Here is a 20,168-nt window from a genome sequence, read left to right as displayed (position 1 = left end):
TCACATGCTAGTACCAAACGTTTGCATGGATCGTACAACACAAGCAATTTGTTTGAACATAACAGCTTCCTAGCTTTCTCAAAGGCATTTTCTTGGCTTTTACCCTGTCATGTATTCAACTATCATTGTAACCCATGTATAAGCTGACCTAAGTTGTACACCTTGAGAACATTGACCACAAGGGGGTGAACTTGTGGGAGGCATTCCTAACCTGGACTTTCTGGTATAAAAGGGGAAGCTCCACCCACCTTCATCATTTGAGGTCTTGGTAATAAAGGTAGTGACCTTCTCTCAAGTATGGGTCTCATGTGCATTTATACTGTATAGTAAGGACATATCATTGGTGACGAGAAACTGGGATTTAAACCACGCGAGCATGGCCACTAGCAGCACAGAAGGGAGATACTCTGTTGCTGATGATTGGGACGACTTTGTTGAGAGACGACAGCAAAGTTTTGTCACTAAGGAATGGTTGGGACAGGATTCGGCCGACAAACGCAGGGCTCATCTCCTAACGGTTTGTGGATCCAGAACGTACTCCCTGATGAAGGACCTTCTAGCGCCAGAGAAGCCGGCGGACAAGACGTTCGAAGAGCTCAGTAAGTTGATCGGGGAACACCTTAAACCGGCGAGCAGCATGCACATGGCGAGACACCGGTTTTACACGCACCGGCGAGAAGGGCAAAGCGTTCCTGACTTCGTGGCAGATCTCCGGCGACTGGCGAGCCTATGTAAGTTCACAGATGCATGCAGAGCGGAGATGCTGTGAGACTTTTTTTATTGAGGGCATCGGGCACGCTGGGGTTTTTAGGAAACTGATTGAGACCAAAGACTTGACCTTGGAAGCGGCGGCTCTGATAGCCCAGACATTTATCTCAGGGGAGGAAGAGACCAGAATGATGTATGACAAAAATCTTGGCTCAAATGCGGCAAACGACCAGGGAGTCAACATTGTTAACACGGCACACAGTTCTCTAGGTAGACAAGGGCAATCGGACATGCCCCAGCATGTAATCGAACCCAAAGGCGGAATTCAACAGAGACAATGGCTAGCTGAACGGCGATTCATGCCATCGCAATGGACAATGCGGCCAGTAATGGGGCCATCAACACCTGTTAATGGTGCACTTAAGGACAGTTACAGGGACAGTTTAAATTCAAGCACATCCTCTGCCATGGTAGAAAGTCTACAGGCAATGTTCGCCGTCCATGGTCCACCGGATGTCTTGGTCACAAGCAATTCCAGGACTTCATGGCAGGCAATGGAATCAACCATGTCAGAACGGCACCGTTCAAGCCAGCCTCAAACGGCCAGGCGGAACGAGCAGTGCAGATAATCAAACAGGGGATGCTCAGAATCCAAGGGGGTTCCCTACAAAACCACTATCACGCCTCCTGTTGGCCAATAGATCCCGACCACACTCGCTCACAGGGGTTCCACCTGCAGAGCTGCTAATGAAAAGGATGCTCAAAACCAGGTTATCCCTTATACACCTTACTATGAAAGAAATCGTTGAGAGCAGGCGTCAGTCACAATGTGACTACCATGACAGGAATGCGAGGGTGCGAGGTATTGATGTCAATTACCCAGTTTTTGTCCTTAATTACGCTGCAGGGCCCAAATGGCTTGCAGGCACTGTGATTGCTAAAGAGGGGAATAGGATTTTTGTAGTTAAACTTACCAATGGACAAATCTGCCGCAAACACGTGGATCAAACTAAAAGGAGGTTCAGCAACCCCATAGAAGAAGCAGAGGAAGAACACGATGTAGAGTTTACTCCACCACAGGTGACCGAACACTGGAACCAGGTGGAGGAGAGCCCACTGTGGGCAGTCCGGACAGGCCTGAGGCTCCGCAAACAGCAGACACTCAGGCCAGCACCCAACAACCGGAGCCCCAACTCAGGTGCTCTACAAGGGAGCGTAAACCACCAGAGAGACTTAATCTGTGATCCCAATAAGACTTTGGGGGGGGGAGGTGATGTCATGTATTCAACTATCATTGTCACCCATGTATAAGCTGACCTAAGTTATACACCTTGAGAACATTGACCACAAGGGGGTGAACTTGTGGGAGACACTCCTAACCGGGACTTTCAGATATAAAAGGGGAAGCTCCACCTACCTTCATCACTTGAGGTCTTGGTAATAAAGGTAACTGGTCACAGAGTGACCTTCTCTCAAGTATGGGCCTCGTGTGCATTTATACTGTATAGTAAGGACATATACTCCATACCCATTCATCTCCTTTTCGCAGTAAAGAGTGCAGGGGTTCTAACAATGTGCTGAGACCCGGTAAGAAGTTACCAAAGTAGTTCAGGCATCCTAGAAACGACCGCCACTCCGTCACATTCTGTGGTCTTGGTGCGTTTTTGATTGCCTCCGTCTTCGAATCGGTGGGCTTGATGCCGTCCACCGCGATTCTTCTCCCCAGGAAATCCACTTCAGGCGCCAGGAAAATGCACTTCGAGCATTTTAGCCTGAGTCCCACATGATTAAGCCAACTAAGAACCTCCTCCAGGTTCTACAGGTGCTTGATGGTGTCCCAACCTGTAACCACGATGTCGTCCTGGAAGACCACAGTGTGCGGGACTGATTTCAGCAAGCTTTCCATGTTCCTCTGGAATATCGCTGCGGCCGATCGAATCCCAAATGGGCATCTGTTGTAAACGAAAAGACCTTTGTGCGTGTTGATGCAGGTGAGGAATTTCGAAGATTCCTCCAGCTCCTGCGTCATGTAGGCGGAGGTCAATTCCAGCTTCGTGAACGTTTTCCCTCCCGCCAGCGTTGCAAATAGGTCGTCTGCCTTTGGTGGCGGGTATTGATCCTGCAGTGAGAAATGATTGATAGTTACTTTGTAATCACCACAGATTCTGATAGTGCCATCTCCCTTGAGGACTGGAACAATTGACTGGCCCACTCATTGAATTCAATTGGCAAAATGATGCCCTCTCGTTGCAGCCTGTCCAGCTCAATCTCCACCCTCTCTCACATCATGTAAGATACCGCTCTTGCCTTGTGATGGATGGGTCATGCCCCCAGATTCAAATGGATCTGCACTTTTGCTCCTTCGAACTTCCCGATGCCTGGTTCGAACAGCGCGGGGAACTTGCTTAGGACTTGGGCACATGAGGTGTCGTCGACGGATGAAAGCGCTTGGACGTCATCCCAGTTCCAGTGTATCTTTCCCAGCCAGCTCCTGCCGAACAGTGTGGGGCCATCGCCTGGTACCACCCAGGGTGTTAAGTCGTGCACCGCTCCATCGTAGGAGACTTTTACGGTAGCACTACCAATTACGGGAATCAGTTCCTTTGTGTACGTTCTAAGTTTGGTATGAATGGGAGTCAGGACTGGCCTTGAAGCCTTGTTGCACCACAACTTATCGAAAGTCTTTTTACTCATTATGGACTGGCTTGCGCCTGTGTCCAGCTCCATGGACACCGGGAGTCCATTTAATTCAACCTTCAGCGTTATTGGGGGGACACTTTGTTTTTTTTTGTTTCAAAAATATACTTTATTCATATAAAACTTTTCACAATACATTGGAAAATAGTTCAGTACATTGCGGTCAGTAATTCCATACAATTTGTATGCTGACAGCAGTTCCATACAATGCACTAGCATGCATTTCATTTCAAGGTACAGTTTAGTACAATCCGTAAATCATGTCACATTTAGTACTGTGCAAATAAGGGTATTACATGGAGCAGATAAAAACAGGTTTACATTACATTCCAGGATACATTTCAATACCGATCACGAATCACGTTACATGTAGCACTATGCAGATGAAAGCAGTACACAAAACGGATGAGAATACATTTACATTTCTTTACAAGTTACTAAACAGTGCAGAACTTTCATTATACATGGCACAACACAGGTGTTTTTCAGTACATGGTGCTCTATGTATACAAGCAGATTAATAAGTACAGCCCGAGAGGAATCTAATTCCATCCCCTGGGTTTACCGTGGCAGAAGGGCCTTAAAGTGTGGCTCTTCCCCATCGTGCCTTTGCGGCGACTGCACCAATCTTTAGTGCGTCCCTCAGCACACACTCCTGGACCTTGAATTGCGCCAGTCTGCAACACTTGGCCGTGGACAGCTCCTTGCTCTGGAAGACCAGCAAGTTTCGGGAAGACCAAAGTGCATCTTTCACCGAGTTGATGGCTCTCCAGCAGCAGATGATGTCTGTCTCTGTGTGTGTCCCTGGGAACAGTCCGCAGAGCACAGAGTCCTGTGTTACAGAGTTGCTTGGGATGAACCTCAACAGCAATCACTGCATCTCCTTCCAGACCTGCCTTGCAAAGGGGCAATCCTAAAGGAGATGGATGACAGTCTCATCCGCACCACAACCAACTCGGGGGCAGAGTGCCGTGTCTCTGAAACCCTGGCTTTGCATGAAGGATCTGATGGGTAGGGCCCTTCTCACCGCCAACCAAGCTACGTCTTGGTGCTTGTGTGAAAGCTCTGGTAATGAGACATTCTGCCAAACGAGTTCGACAGTCTGCTCGGGGAAATGCCCGACAGGATCCATCATCTCTTTCTTTCGTAGGGCATCCAGGACCTCGCGTGCCGACCACTGCTTTATGGCCTTGTGGGGGACACTTTGTTGTAAATGTGTGCACCCCATATACCTCTGCCTCCTTGGTCTGAGGCTCTGGTTCGTCATGATCCACCGTGGATCTGTCCTCCTCTGCAACATGGTAGTTTGCAGGATTAGCAGGGTTTGCAGCTCGCCTGCACATACATTGAAGGTGTCCCATTGTTCCACAGCCCTTGCAAACATATCCTTTGAAGTGGCATGAATGGAATCGATGATCACCCCCGCAGCGCCAACAAGGTGTTATTGCCTTGTATTCACCACCTTTGATGGCGGACTCTGAGTCATCTGCGGACGTGCAGCTACATGCGCCATGTGCATTTTGATTCAAAAATGAAGTTACTTTGTTCACAGTACTTGCAGCAGCACTAGTGTGCTGGGAAATTTGTTTGGTATTGTCACTAATGGAGATAAACGCCTGGGCTATCGCTATGGCTTTACTCAAGGTTGGGGTCTCTACAGTCAAAAGTATGCGAAGTATTACTTCATGGCCAATGCCAAGTACAAAGAAGTCCTTGAGCATATGCTCAAGTGTCCTTCAAATTTGCAATGTCCTGCAAGGCGCCTTAGCTCGGCAACGTAGCTCGCCACTTACTGGCCTTCAGACCTCTTGTACATTTAGAACCGATACCTAGCCATCAGAACGCTTTCCTTCGGGTTTAGATGCTCCCGGACTAGTGTGCACAACTCATCGTATGACTTGTCTGTGCGTTTTGCTGGAGTGAGCAGGTTTTTCATGAGGCCATATGTTGGTGCCCCGCAAATGGTGAGGAGGATTGCCCTTCATTTGACAGCGTTCGCTTCTCCTTCCAACTCGTTGGCCACGAAGTATTGGTCAAGTCGCTCCATGAAGGTTTCCCAATCATCTCCCTCTGAAAATTTATCCAGGATGCCCACAGTTCTCTGCATTGTTGCATTGGGGTTTGTCATCTGTATCTCATCGCCAGTTGTTATATCTTGAGTAAAGATAGACTAGATACTGCAAGCTCAAAGTAAATGTGACCATAGTCCTTTATTATAGATCTCAGCGTGCCTCTCCAGCCTGTGAGGCCTCCTTATATACAGGTGCTCCCAAGGGATTGTGGAATCCCTTGGGACTCCAGGGGAAAAGCCTTCTGGTGGTTAGACATGGTAATTACAGTTTTACATACATACATAACAATTACCATTATTGATCCACCCACACATACCCAGCCAGCAATCGACCTCGCGGTCAACCATGAGGATGAACCCACCATGCCCGACAGTCTGATCAGACCAGCCACACCGCAGTGCAGCAATGATCCAACTGACTCACCTATGCCAGGACTTCAACTCAGGTGATCAATCCGGGAACGCAGAGCCCCAGATCACCTCAACTTGTAAATAACTTGTATATAAGACTTTGGTGGGGTGGGGTGGGGGGGAATGATGTTATGTATGTAAACATTACCAATGTGTAAGACTTGCCACCTAGGGGACACACATGTGGGAGACCCAAGGGTCACCTGCACACCCTGGGCAAGCAGGTATAAAAGGCAGACTACCATGCTGCCTCGGCACTCTGCAGTTACAACAAAGAGACCAAGATCACAACAGTTTGAGCTTAAGATATACAGTCTTGTGGAGTTATTCGAAACGTAACAGGAACATACTTGCTCTGTACCCTCAGGATCTCATCCTTGAATGCCTCCCACTGCTCTGACACTGATTTACCATCAAGTAGCCATTTCCAGTCAACTTTGGCCAAGTCCCATCTTAGTTCAGCAAAATTGACTTTACCCCAATTGAGATCTTGTATTCCTGGTCCCCCTTTATCCTTTTCCATAATGCCCTAAATCTTACTGAATTATGATCACTAGCACAAAAATGCTCTCCCACTGATATTACTTCAACCTTCTCCTCTTCATTCCCCAAAACCAAGCCCAGAACTGCCCCCTCCCTTGTTGGGCTTGTTACATACTGGCTAAAGAAGTTCTCCAGGATGCATTTTAGGAATTCCGCATCCTCTGTACCATTCACAGTACCTATTTCCCAATTAATATTAGGGTAGTTGAAATCCACCACTATTATAGCTCTATAGTTTTTGCACTTTGCAGCAATTTGCCCACATATTTTTCAATGTTCAATAAGACCACCTCTCATTCTTCTAAACTCCAATGAATAAAGGCCCAACCTACTCAATCTTTCTTCATAATTCAACCCCTTCATCTCAGGAACCAACCTAGTGAACCTTCTCTGATCTGCCTCCAATGCAAGCATATCCCTCCTTAAATAAGGGGACCAAACTGTACGCAGTACTCTAGGTGTGGCCTCACCGATACCCTATACAGTTGTAGAAGGACTTATCTGCTTTTATACTCTATCTCCTTTGCCTTCCTGATTGCTTGCTGTCCCTGCATACTAACTTTTTGTGTTTCATGCACAAGGACCCCAAGGTCCCTCTGTACTGCAGCATTTAAATAATAATTTGCTTTTTTATTTTTCCTGCCAAAGTGGATAACCTTACACTTTCCCACATTATACTCCATCTGCCAAGTGTTTGCCCACTCACTTAGCCTATCTATATCCCTTTTCAGATTTTTTGAGTCCACCTCACAATTTGCTTTCCTACCCATCTTTGTATCATCAGCAAATTTGGCTACATTACACTCAGTCCTTTCATCCAAGTCATTAATATAAATTGTAAATAGTTGAGGCCCCAGCACTGATCCCTGTGGCACCCCACTAGTTACCGTTTGCCAACCAGAAAATGACCCATTTATCCTGACTCTCTGTTTTCTGTTAGTTAGCCAATCCGCTATCCATGCTAATGAATTATTCTCAACCCCGTGAACTTTTATCTTGTGCAGTCACCTTTTATGTGGCACCTTATCGAATGCCTTCTGGAAATCCAAATACACCACATCCACTGGTTCCCCCTTATCCACCCTGTTTGTTACATCCCCAAAGAACTCCAGTAACTTTGTCAAACATGATTTCCCTTTCATAAAACCATGCTGATTCTGTTTGACTGTATTATGATTTTCCAAATGTCCTGCTGCTGCTTCCTTAATAATGGACTCCAGCATTTTCCCAACAACTGGCTTATAGTTTCCTGCTTTCTGTCCGCCTCCTTTTTAAATAGGGGCATTACATTTGCAGTTTTCTACTCCGGGAGGTCTGTCCAGAATGCAGGGAATTTTGGTTGATTGCAACCAATCATCATCATCATAGGCAGTCCCTCAAATCGAGGATGACTTGCTTCCACATCAAAAAGTTCACAGGTGTTTCAATGAAGGACCTAAATTTCCAGGTCCTGAACTAAATCTTGAAGGGTGGAAGATGCCTATGCGTGGATTTTTTTAAACGTGTGGTGGCCATTGCACATCAGCCACCACACGGGCTTGACAGAGCTAGGTCTTGGTCCAGTGGCAAGGATTAACCAAGACGACTGGAGACCAGCTCTGCTGCATGAACCTAGTGCGCACACATGTCGCATTGTGGGCTGGCCCGTGCTGCCCCTGGGCCCTCGCCTCTTCTGGGCTCCGAACTCACGTCTCTCCTGGGCCCCGATCACATCCCTCTACAATCTCTCGCCGCTCCTTCGCCACTCCTGCTGTACCTGCCCATGCTCCAATCACCGACCTGGATCTTGGTGATGTCCCTCTTCGCTGCCGTTGCTCTGTTGCTCCAGCACGTGCTGCTTCCTGGAGTGGTACTCCGCCACGCTGCTCCTTTAGCTCCCTGGCCTGCTCCGATGGTGCTCACAGGCCGGGAGCCGCTCAGCCTGCTGGGCCAAGCTGCCACGTTGCTCCTTTCACTCCTCTGCCTGCCCTGATGGTGCTCGCAGGCTGGAGGCCGCTCAGCCCCTATCAAGCAACAACCAATGCATCCAGTATCCTCTGCAGCCATTTCTTTTAAGACCCTAGGATGCAGGCCTAGGGTCAAAATATTTGTTCAATGTCTCTACTAGTTCCCTGTTCCCCATTATTAATTCCCCAGTCTCATCCTCGTTTACCAACGTTTACGTTATCTACTCTCTTCCTTTTTATATACCTGTAGAAGCTCTTACTATCCATTTTTATATTTTTTGCTAGTTTACTCTCATAATCTATCTTCCCTCTATTATGTTTTTAGTCGTCCTTTGCTGGTTTTTAAAAGTTTCCCAATCCTCTGAGTTCTCATTAATCTTAGCCACTTTGAATTTGATACCATCCTTTATTTCCTTAGTTAGCCATGGATGGTTCTCCCTTCTCTTAAAATCTTTCCTTCTCACTGGGATATATTTTTGTTGAGAGTTATGAAATATCTTCTTAAATGTCCGCTACAGCTTATCAACCATCATACACTTTAATCTATTTTCCCAGTCCACTTTAGACAACTCTGCCTTCATACCTTTGTAATCTTCTTTATTTAAACTCAGGATACTAGTTTGAGATCCAACTTTCTCACCCTCCAACTGAATTTGAAATTCAACCATGCTATGGTCACTCTTTCCCTGAGGATTCTTTATTAGGAGATCGTTTATTAATCCTGTCTCATTACACAGTACCAGATCTAAGATAGCCTGCTCCCTGGATGGTTCCACAACGTACTGTTCAAGGAAACCATCCCGGATACACTCTGAACTCTTCCTCAAGACCACCTTGGTCAATTTGATTTGTCCAATCAATATGAAGATTTAAATCATCCATGATTATTGCCATTCATTTTTTACAAGCCTCCATTATTTCTTGATTTATACTCCGTCCAACAGTGTTGCTACCATTAGAGGGCCTATTGACGACTCCCACCAGTGACTTTTTCCCCTTATTATTTCTTATCTCCATCCAAACTGATTTTACATCTTGATCTTCTGAGCCAATATCATTTCTCACTACTGCACTGATCTCATCCTTTATTAACAGAGCTACCCCACCTCCTTTTCTTTTCTGTTTATCCTTCCGAATTGTCAAATACCCCTGAATATTCAGTTCCCAGCCTTGGTCACTTGGCAACCACGTCTCTGTAATGGCTATCAGATCGTACCCATTTCTAGCGATTTGTGCCGTCAACTCATCAATTTTGTTATGAATGCTGCGTGCATTCATATAAGAGCTTTTAATTTTGTTTTTAGTACCATTTTTCCCTGCTTTCTGATACACTCTTACGTTTATACATTCTGTCCCTTCCTGTTTCATTCTGATTATCATTTCCCCCAGTGCTACCCTGCTCTACTGCCTTCTCCTTGCTCTTTGACTTTTAAATTTTCCGCTCACCTGAACCCTTCCCTCATCTATTTAGTTTAAAGCCGTCTCTACAGCTCTAGTTATTCGATTCACCAGGACACTGGTCCCAGCCTGGTTTAAATGAAGCCCGTCTCAATAGAACAGCTCTCTCTTTCCCCAGTATTGGTGCCAGTGCCCCATGAACCGAAACCCATTTCTCCCACACCAGTCTTTGAGTTCATCTGATTTACCCTATGCATATTTGCTCGTGGCTCAGGTAGTAATCCAGAGATTATTATCTTTGTGGTTCTGCTTTTTAATTTAGCCCCTAACTGCTCATACTCCCTCAGCAGAAACTCTTTCGTAGTCCTATCTCTGTCATTGGGACCTACGTGGACCACGGCATCTGGATCTTCCCGCTCCCACTACAAGTTCCTCTCCAGCCCAGAGGAGATGTCCTTAACCTGGGCACTGGGCAGTCAACACAGCCTTCGGGACTCATGCTCTCGGCTGCAGAGAACAGTATCTATCCCCCTAACGATGCTGTTTCTTACCACTACATTTCTTTTTACTCCCCCCACTTGAATGGACCCCTGTACCATGGTGCTATGGTTAGTTTGCTCATCCTCCCTGCAGTCCTTGCTCTCGTCTATACAGGGAGCAAGAATCTCGTACCTGTTAAACAATTGCAAGGGCTGAGGCTCCTCCATCACTACCTCCTGGGTCCCCATACCTGCCTCGCTCATAGTCACACCCTCCTGTCCCTGACCACGGACCAAATTTGAATTAATTAATCTAAGGGGTGTGACTGCCTCCTGGAACACAGCGTCCAGGTAACTCTCCCCCTCCCTGATGTGTCGCAGTGTCTGAAGCTCGGACTCCAACTCATCAACACGGAGCCGAAGTTCCTCCAGCTGCAGACACTTGCTGCAGATGTGGTCACCATGGACCTCACTGGGGTCAACCAGCTCCCACATGCAACAGCAGTAACACATTGTCTTCCCTGCCATCTCTCATGTATTTAATTAATTAAGTTATAACATTTTTGAACATTTAGTTTTTAATCCCGGTTCTTAATTTAAACTAATGTCCAAGAAAGAGAGAAATACTCACCAACCAGTCACCTCCCTGCTTTCCTGTGATGTCACAATTCCAATCTTGTTACTTCTTGTCCTCCCAGGTCAGTTGGTGCTGGTTGGGCTGGCTGCTTACTGCTGTGTCACTCGAATTTCGCGCCCTTTTATCTCCGGTCAGATCTCCCGCTGCTTACTGCATTTCTAAATTCTAAAAACCTCAATCAAATTACCTCTTAACCTGCTATATTCCAGCAAAAAAAAAGCCTTTGTGCAATCTCTCATCATAATGTAATCCTTGCAGCACTGGTAACATTCTGGTGTATCTGCGCTGCACTCCTTCCAAGGGCGATATTTCAATTACAAATATTCGCAGCACCGAAACAGGTCATTCGACCCAATTGCTCCATGCTGGTGTTTATACTCCACACGAGCCTCCTCCCACCCCTTTTCATCTCATCCTATCAACATATTCTTCTATTCCTTTCTCCCTCATTTGATAATCCAGCTTCTCCTTGAATGCATCTATGCTATTCGCCTCAACTACTCCATGTGGTAGCGAGTTCCACATTCTCACCACTTTCTAGGTAAAGAAGTTATCCCTCCTCAGGTGCAGTGCCCAGAACTGCAGACAGTATTTCAGATGTGATGTAACCAGGGCTATGTATAGCTGTAGTAAAACGTCCTCCCTTTATATTCTAGCCCTCTAGTTATAAAGGCTAACCTTTTCATATGTTCACAAGCTATTAGGCTGGCTCAGAAAAGATTGAATTCAAACTGTCATTAAAAGGAGCTCATATTCTGTCGCTAAATGTTAACTGAATATGGAATTGTATCAGAATGAATAGAATAATCTTGAGATGTGTAAAGCCCCAGTGTGACCATAGGCAATACTCACTAGGGCCATTCACGAGGAAATGGATAGATTATTTTAATACTTTATCCCGTGGGCCATTATTATATGTTGTTCCATGCACCCCCATGCAGTGGACATTCAAAAGAACAGTCGGATCATACTATACGGAGTAACATGTCACTTCCCAAAATATGTAGCACCAAAATCTTTTTATTTATGACTAATCATTTGGTAAAAGGGTATAAAATAAACAATTAACCCAAGTGGCTGTAACAGTAATGGTTCATGATCCTTCCATGAAGAAATCATTGGGCCAGAATTTGTTGTCAAATTAACAGTGAGTTTAATGTCGTTCAGCGTTATTAATGTGTAAATTGTCCAGCAAATTGTGACGAAGGAGAGATTCTCCGTGAATTGCAAATTGCCACAAATTTCTGGACAATTTACGTCGATCCACTGTTACCTTCGTGAAAACAGCAACTGTGAGTTTCATGAAGTTTCTGCATTTGCACAGTAATTACCCATTAAACTCACCTCAGAAAGTTAGGGCTGGTACTTAATTTATGTTCCTGCAATGCCTTGCAACCTTTCCGACCCAGAAAGGGAACAATTGAAACTGAAGTTTCTTTCCTGCAGGCAATAACGTGTTCTTAGAGATTTTTTTAAATTACATTTAAAAAAATGTTTTCTTATTTTTCTCTCTTTTAATCTAATCTTTCTTTCCCTCTATTTCTTTCTCTGTACATGATTTGACTCTAATTCACCCCATCTCCTTCTCCATCATTCCTGTTTCTTTCTCAGTCCTTAAATCACATTGGCTAAGGAGACAGACTGTTGGTCCCATCGTTCACTGAGGTCCCAGATGTCCCGTTGCCCTCACCATGCCATTATCAGCTCGCACGTCCAGCAAGTTACGGCGCAAAATGTTTTCGAGCTGAAGGGGCAGGAAAAAGTCTAACTAACGGAGCACACCATGAGATGCCCCACTCCAGCAAGGTCTGGGCCCTTATCATTACATGCATATCTAGCCTCCCCTTAAATGCATCTATGCTATTCACCTCAGCTATTCCCTGAGGTAGCGAATTTCACATTCTCACTACTCTCTGGGTAAAGAAGTTTCTCCTGAATTCCCTATTGGATTTCTCAGTGACTATCTTATATTGATGGCCTCCTATTTTGCTCTTCCCCACAGTGGAAACACTCTCACTGTGCTTACTCTCTCAAAACCTTTCATAATTTTAAAGATCCCAATGTTAAGGTTGTAAAGTGCCTCATAGGTAGATGAGGTGCTGTTCCTCGAGCTTGCGTTGAGCTTCATTGTCAGTGCTGACCCCCTGGTGGAAGTGTAGATGTGTGGACTTTGGCAATGAAGGAATAAGGCCTGTAATGCCCTCCACCCTTGTCTATGTAGTTTAGGGTGACCATATTTTCTAAACTGAATCAGGGAACACACTGGGTGGGAGCACCGCATAGTAGCCAGGACAGAAAATGTAGGTTGTGCAGTGTAGTGAGGCAAAACATTTTAGCAGCCTATATTTTAACCATTGCACATATACACTACAAATGCAAAACAAAACTCTTGCTTAACCAACCTCATTGAATTTTTTGAAGCGGTAACAAAGAGAGTAGACAATGGCAATGCAGTAGATGTGATTTATCTAGATTTTCAAAAGGCAACGAGTCAACACCTTTGGGAAGGGCAGGTGCAGTGTATTTGCTTCATGGGTTCTTTGCTTCAGAATTCATAGCTACACATTTGCTGTGAAAAAAATAGTTGGTTTATTAGCAAACATTTAACAATGAAACTGAACATGACCAGTTCATCCACCAGGCTCATCATGGAGAACCTGAACTCAATTAGCTGGGGTTTTATTGAATCTTGTGAACATCATGTGACTGGCTAAACCACTCACAGTGCAATAGCTCCACAAGCCTGTGAGCAGGGAAAGGAGAAAAATGATGAGAAGAAATGGCAGAACTAACAACATTAGATACATTTTTGGACTGATCAGTAGCAATAAAAGAGAAAGAAAACCTTGTATTTCTGTAGTGTCTTTCACGTCGGGACGTCCCAAAGTGCTTTACAGCCAATGAAATGCTTTTCAAATGGAGTCACTGTTGTAATGTAGGAAATGTGGTAACCAATTTGCGCACAGCAATATCCCATAAACAGCAATGTAATAAAGATCAGATAATCTGTTTTAGTGATATGGATTGAAGGATAAATATTGGCCTAAACACCAGGGATAACTCCCCTGCTCTTCTTCTAAATAATGCCTGGGAATTTTTTAAGTCCACCTGCGAGGGCAGACGGGGCAACGGATTAATGTGAATGACTTGGACTCAGGTGTACAGGGCAGGATTTCAAAATTTGCAGATTACACAAAACTTGGAAATAAATATAGTAGAGGATAGTGATAGACTTCAAGGGGACATTGATAGGTTGGTGGAACCGGCGGACATGTGGGAGCTGGTGCAGACTCGATGGGCTGAATGGCCTCTTTCTGCACTGTACTGTTCTATGATTCCATGGGGGATAAATTCGCCGGGTTTGCATGGGGGCAGTAACGGGGCGCTAAGGGGCTACCAACCGGGCATCCCGTTACCGCCCCGGATGCAATATTCGCTCCCACCCCTACAGCATCGCCGGGCATCAACAACGGCAGCTGCAGGAGTTGTTGTCACCTCAACTGGCCGCTTGGGGAGCGATATTTAAAGGCAGCGGTGGTCAGGTAGGGAAAAATTTATTTCTCTCCCGAGTCTGGTGCCTCCTGATTTCTTTTGACCCCGCGATTCCTCAGCCCTGCACTCCCTTAGAGTGCTCACGGCTTCTATGCATGTAGCGCAGGTCCCATGGCCCAACAGACAGAGCATGACGAGTGATTGAATCCATTATTGACCCTTCCCTTTAAGTGAGCGAAGGAGCCTCCAAAGACGGCAGCGCTGCACTGAACATTGTTCAGCTATCATCCCTCTCACACACTATAACTCTCTGAGGGAAGTAGTAGCACTTGATTTAGTGCTCCATTTCCCTCTTGGAGCGCTAAAGCGAAAGTTCCCGGGAGCAAAAAATCTTGTTCGCCTGCCGATACTTTTGCGCTCCTTCAAAAATTATCGCCCCAAGCGGGGCGCTGCACAATTTCTAGCCCTATGTGTTATTGCAGAATATTCAGGACTGAGATCCAAACTACAGCACAGCTTGTGCCAGAGAATGTGATCACAGATTTTGGCAAACACCAAAGTCTAATTCAATGCTGCAAAATAATGTTCATAGCAAAACTTGTTCATCGAAGTTTGCAACATAGATATTGTCTGAAAACGTAATTATTATCAAAAATTACAATGGCCTTAACTGCTAGTATTTAATTCTCCAAACGAGGTGTTATCGCATAATCAATAAAATCTCTTTATATACTGCAGTCAATAATTTTTCTTTGCAACAATTTGCATTGAAACAGCGCCTTTAACATCGTAAAATGTCCCAAGGCGCTTCATGGGAGCATTATCAAACAAAACCTGACACTGAGCCACATAAGGAAATATTAAGAAAGGTGACCAGAACCTTGGTCAAAGAAGTATGTTTTAAGGAGCATCTTAAAAGTTGGAGAGAGAGAAGTTTAGAAAGGAAATTCCGAGCTTAGGGCCTAGGCAGCTGAAGGCATGGTCACCAATGATTGAGCAATTAAAATCAGGGATGCAAAGGAGGCCAGAATGGGAGAAACACAGAGAGCTTGGAGGGTTGTAGGGCTGGAGGAGGCTAAAGACATAGGGAGGGGTGAGGCCATGAGGGATTTGAAAACACGGATGAGAATTTTTTAATCGAGGTGTTGCTCAACCGGGAGCCAATGTAGGTCAATGAGCACAGGAAAAGGTACAGTAGAAATGCTACTTTCATTTGGGTGCTAAAATGTTGTTATAATCGACAGGAGAAAGCTAACACAGCCATTTATATCATGCCATCTAATAGAGTTCTGTCAACTTTACAGCATTTCAAATTCTCTCAATGTGTCGAACAATCCTTGATTAAGGTGCTAAAGATGGCAATGGTGTCCTTGCCTCTGTGTTCACGTTGCCTCAATACCCACTGCCATTTTAACTTCTGGGTGTCAGGAGGTGCATGAGGCCCTCATTAATAATCAGAGGTTGGGGTGTCTGATGACGCCAGTTGGATCCCCGGCCAATTTTAATTCGGGATCAAGTGATTCGCGGCCAAGGGCCAGCGAGTCATAGCGGGGTTCAGGAGCATCGCCATTTTGCTTCGTTCATTACAAATGATTTATATCACATTTTGAAGGAAATGATCTCTATTAGAACAATTGCAACATGCATTTATACAGCGCCTTTAATGCAGTAAAACATCCCATGGCGCTTCACAGGAGCGCAGTCAAATAAAATTTGACACTGAGCCACATAAGGAGATATTGGGACCAAAAGCTTAGTCAAAGAGGTAGGTTTTAAGGAGCCTCTTAAAAAGAGGAGAGAGAGAGAGGTAGAGAGGTTTAGAGAGAAAATTCCAGAGATTAGGACCCAGGCAGCTGTAGGCACGGCTGCCAATGGTGAGGCGAAGGCAATCAGGGATGCAAAGGAGCCGAGGATTGGAGGAGCGGAGAGGGCTGGAGGAGGTTACAGAGATAAGGATGGTCTTATGCTTCATTCACACAGCTGAGTGTCTGCAATCACTCCAGCCGCGAACGGCTGCACTATTACAAAAATCAGGGTCCTTGGTGCCTGGACAATTGCAGTCCATTAGAAGAAGGTATCATTTAATCGTAGCTGCAGTTTCAGGACACACTTGATTACAATGTCATGGATTATGATGGTAGGGGCAGGTAATTGAGTGTGTCAAATCCTGGGTTTGGAAATCGTCAGAGTAGGAAAAGCTGCATGAGGAAGGTAAATAATTTTTTGATTGGGCTGTCACATCGATTGAGATTTAAAGGGGTTTGATCTAACAGAGGTCTTTAAAATTATGAAGGGATTCAATAGAGTAGACATAGAGAAGATGTTTCCACTTGTGGGGGGAGTCCAAAACTAGGGGTCATCAATATAAGAGAGTCACTAATAAATTCAATAAGGAAGTTAGGAGAAACATATTTACACAGAGAGTGGTGAGAATGTGGAACTCGTAACCACGGAGAGTAGTTGAAACATAGAAACATAGAAAATAGGTGCAGGAGTAGGCCATTCGGTCCTTCGAGCCTGCACCACCAATCAATATGATCATGGCTGATCATTCCCTCAGTACCATTTTCCTGCTTTCTCTCCATACCCCTTGATCCCTTTAGCCGTAAAGGGCCACATCTAACTCCCTCTTGAATATATCCAACGAACTTGCATCAACAACTCTCTGCGATAGGGAATTCCACAGGTTAACAACTCTCTGAGTGAAGACGTTTCTCCTCATCTCGGTCCTAAATGGCTTACCCCTTATCCTTAGACTGTGTCCCCTGGTTCTGGACTTCCCCAACATCGGGAACATTCTTCCTACATCTAACCTGTCCAGTCACGTCAGAATTTTATATGTTTCTATGAGATCCCTTCTCATCCATCTAAACTCCAGTGAATACAAGCCCGGTCGATCCAGTCTCTCCTCATATGTTAGTCCAGACATCCCGGGAATCAGTCTAGTGAACCTTCGCTGCACTCCCTCAATAGCAAGAACGTTCTTCCTCAGATTAGGAGACCAAAACTGAAAATAATATTCCAGGTGAGGCCTCACCAAGGCCCTGTACAATTGCAGTAAGACCTTCCTGCTCCTATACTCAAAACCCCTAGCTATGAAGGCCAACATACCATTTACTGCCTGTTGTACCTGCATGCCAACTTTCAATGACTGATGTACCATGACACCCAGGTCTCGTTGCACCTCCCCTTTTCCTAATCTGCCGCCATTCAGATAATATTCTGCCTTCGTGTTTTTGTCCCCAAAGTGGATAACCTCAAATTTATTCACATTATACTGCATCTGCTATGCATTTTCCCACTCACTTAACCTGTCCAAGTCACCCTGCAGCCTCTTAGCGTCCTCCTCACAGCTCACACCGCCACCCAATTTAGTGTCATCTGCAAACTTGGAGATATTACACTCAATTCCTTCATCTAAATCAATAATGTATATTGTAAAGAACTGGGGTCTCAGCACTGAGCCCTGTGGCACCCCACTAGTCACTGCTTGCCATTCTGAAAAGGACTCATTTATCCCGACTCTCTGCTTCCTGTCGGCCAACCAGTTCTCTATCCACGTCAGTACATTGCCCCCAATACCATGTGCTTTAATTTTGCTCACCAATCTCTTGTGTGGGATCTTGTCAAAAGCCTTTTGAAAGTCCAAATACACCACATCCACTGGTTCTCCCTTGTCCACTCTACTAGTTACATCCTCAAAAAATACCAGAAGATTTGTTAAGCATGATTTCTGTTATAGCGGAAAGATTTTCCCCTCGGGCAATGGCACCTGTAGCATAAGGTTAGAACTAAATATGTAACTCTAATATTATAAAAATGGCTGCCCGTGATTTAGCAAAGCCTCAAGGGATTTTCTGTTAGCTGAAAGAGACTGCATTCCTGGAAACTGATAACTGTTGTTTCTCACACACGGGAATAACAAGCAAGCTTTGCAGATGTCTCTAATCAGCCAGATCTCAGACAAGATGTTCTTGTTCATGTTAGGACAATACGACTCTGTAACAGGACTAAGATAAGGAGGCTACCCAAAGACAGCACCCAAGGGCAGTAAGATAAGGGGGGCCTGGACCATGTCACAAGATACATGAATAATTCTTAGCAACACATCCCTTAGCAACACATGAGGCAATCACGCAGTCACCTAATGTTTAGAGACTACTTCTATTGGTCTAATTGAATCTATATGTAATCAACAATCAATATGATTGGATAGTATCCGGCCAAAATGGGCTGATGTAACTGTAGTAAACTGTAGTAAACTGTTGTAAAACATATAAAAATCCATGAAATCCTTTGTTCGACCCACCGGTTGCTTCATCTCCCCGCCGGCGTAATAAACCGTTTTGATGTATGGACCGACCCTGAGTGACGAGTGATTCTTGGAAGGGTACATTTGCCCTAATAATGGCGTCACAATAAGGATATTGCAGAGGCCGTTGGGACACCCCTGGAGAATCCAGGTGAGTATGGGCAATAAATCCCGGGGGAAGGACCAGGTGATGTCCGGAGGCCGACGCAATATCCGACCTGTAAGGAGGGTTGGACCAACAAGCAAAACGGTGATAGGTAGTCGTTAAGGGGGAATTGGGCACTGCGGAAATTGCTTAGAATGCGTCAAGGAATTGCGCGGGTTTGTGTAATAGCAGATTCGTAACCTCACAGTGTATAGGAAAAGCCTACAAGTCACGCTAGTGAAGGCGGACAGCTGAGAGGTAATCTATTACAATTTCCCTTTCATGAATCCATGTTGATGTGGACCGATCCTGTTACTGCTTTCCAAATGTGCTGCTATTTCATCTTTAATAATTGATTCCAACATTTTCCCCACTACTGATGTCAGGCTAACCGCCCGTTTTCTCTCTCACTCCTTTTTTAAATGTGGTGCTACATTAGCTACCCTCCAGTCCATAGGAACTGATCCAGTGTCGATAGACTGTTGGAAAATGATCACTAATGCATCCACTATTTCTAGGGCCACTTCCTTAAGTACTCTGGGATGCAGACTATCAGGCCCCGGGGATTTATCGACCTTCAATCCCATCAATTTCCCTAACATAATTTCCCACCTAATAAGGATATCCTTGAGCTCCTCCTTCTCACTCGACCCTCGGTCCCCTAGCACTTCCGGAAGGTTATTTGTGTCTTCCTTCGTGAAGACAGAACCAAAGTATTTGTTCAACTGGTCTGCCATTTCTTTGTTTCCCATTATAAATTCATCTGAATCTGACTGCAAGGGACCTACATTTGTCTTCGCTAATCTTTTTCTCTTCACATATCTATAGAAGCTTTTGCAGTCAGTTTTTATGTTCCCGGCAATCTTCCTCTCATACTCTATTTTCTCCTCCTAATTAAATCCTCCGTCCTCCTCTGCTGCATTCTAAATTTCTCCCAGTCCTCAGGTTTGTTGCTTTTCCTGGCCAATTTATATGCTTCTTCCTTGGATTTAACACTATCCTTAATTTCCCTTGTTAGCCACGGTTGAGCCATCTTCCCCGTTTTATTTTTACTCCAGACAGGAATGTACAATTGTTGAAGTTCATCCATGTGATCTTTAAATGTTTGCCATTGCCTATCCACTGTCAACCCTCTAAGTATCATTTGCCAGTTTATTCTAGCCAATTCACATCTCATACCATCGAAACTACCTTTCCTTAAGTTCAGGACCCTAGTCTCTGAATTAACTGTGTCACTCTCCATCTTAATGAAGAATTTTACCATATTATGGTCACTCTTCCCCAAGGAGCCCCGCACAACAAGATTGCTCATTAGTCCTTTCTCATTAC

This window comes from Pristiophorus japonicus, chromosome 1 (genome assembly GCF_044704955.1).
Source record: "Pristiophorus japonicus isolate sPriJap1 chromosome 1, sPriJap1.hap1, whole genome shotgun sequence".
In the NCBI taxonomy this organism is placed as follows: domain Eukaryota; kingdom Metazoa; phylum Chordata; class Chondrichthyes; family Pristiophoridae; genus Pristiophorus; species Pristiophorus japonicus.
Note: the sequence above shows the minus strand (reverse complement) of the source record.